This window comes from Ascaphus truei, chromosome 22 (assembly GCF_040206685.1).
Source record: "Ascaphus truei isolate aAscTru1 chromosome 22, aAscTru1.hap1, whole genome shotgun sequence".
Classification (NCBI taxonomy): Eukaryota; Metazoa; Chordata; class Amphibia; order Anura; family Ascaphidae; genus Ascaphus; species Ascaphus truei.
In genome coordinates this window covers 4,571,226-4,571,748 of record NC_134504.1, presented here as the reverse complement: position 1 = coordinate 4,571,748, position 523 = coordinate 4,571,226, and positions in this window count along the sequence as shown.

Sequence of the window (523 nt, the reverse complement as noted above, 5' to 3'; positions counted from 1 at the left end):
GTTGGCAGGGAGGGAAGCGAGTTGTTTGGCCGGGAGAGAAAGGGGTGAGAGGTGTAGAAAGAGGTGTGTGAAGAGAGAGAGATGGGAGGGGAAGACAGAGAGGGGGGAGGGGGAGAAAGGGGGAAGGGGGAGAAAGAGAGCGGGGGAGGGGGAGAAAGAGAAGGGGGGGGAGAGAGGGGGAGGTGGAGACAGATGAGGGGTGTTTGGAGAGAGATCGGGAGGGGGAGAAGGTGAGGGGGAGAAAGAGGGGAGGGGGGAGCTGGAGACAGATGAGGGGTGTTTGGAGAGAGATGGGGAGTGGGAGAAGGTGAGGGGGGTGAAAGAGGGGAGGGGGGGAGGTGGAGACAGATGAGGGTGTTAGGAGAGAGAGGTGGGGAGGGGGAGAAGGTGAGGGGAGAAAGAGAGGGGGAGGGGGAGAAAGAGACGGGAGGTGGAGAGAGAGGTGAGGGGAGGGGGGAGAGGGTGAGTTGGAAACAGGTAAGAGGTGGGGAGAAAGAGAGAGGTGGGTGGAGAGGGGAGAGAG